Source organism: Brassica oleracea, chromosome C9, assembly GCF_000695525.1.
Source record: "Brassica oleracea var. oleracea cultivar TO1000 chromosome C9, BOL, whole genome shotgun sequence".
Taxonomy (NCBI): Eukaryota; Viridiplantae; Streptophyta; class Magnoliopsida; order Brassicales; family Brassicaceae; genus Brassica; species Brassica oleracea.
The window spans coordinates 12,052,910-12,053,563 of NC_027756.1; positions in this window are offsets into that span (position 1 = coordinate 12,052,910).

Sequence of the window (654 nt, forward strand, 5' to 3'; positions counted from 1 at the left end):
CCATTCCTTCCGTTTCCGATTCCCGAAAATAGAATTTTCTAAATTTATTTTTTGTTCCAAAATGATAGATTTTCTAAAAAAATTTAAAAAACTTTTATTAGTTACTGTTGAAAAATTGTATACTTTTAAGAAACATTAACTGAAAATATTTGAATTTGTTAAATAATATTGGTTGATATTTATTGGAAAATGTATAGTAAAATAAATAATAAATTTAATTGTGAACATTTATTATATTCTTAATATATGTGAATACTCTAGAAAATCTTTATTTCGGGAACAGAGAGTATATTGTAAATTTCATAATTAATCAGTACGCCTTTAGATTTGTAATCATATAATAATGTTCCAAAAAATGCCTATTAAAATACATTGATCTATATATGGATATCTCTGGATTTCTAAAATACACAAGGAAATTTGCTTGATCTCATATATAATTGGGCAAATCTCCAAAATAACACATTTCTAGGTTTATATCACAAAAACAGCCCTCAAATACTAAAATGACCAAAATAGCATTTTATCTTTTGAAAAATTTAAATTTTTTTTATTTTTCAAAATTTGAAATCTTATCCCAAAACCTCACTTCCCAACTCTAAACCCTAAATCCTAAACCCCACCCCTTAACTCTAAACCCTAAACCCTAAACCC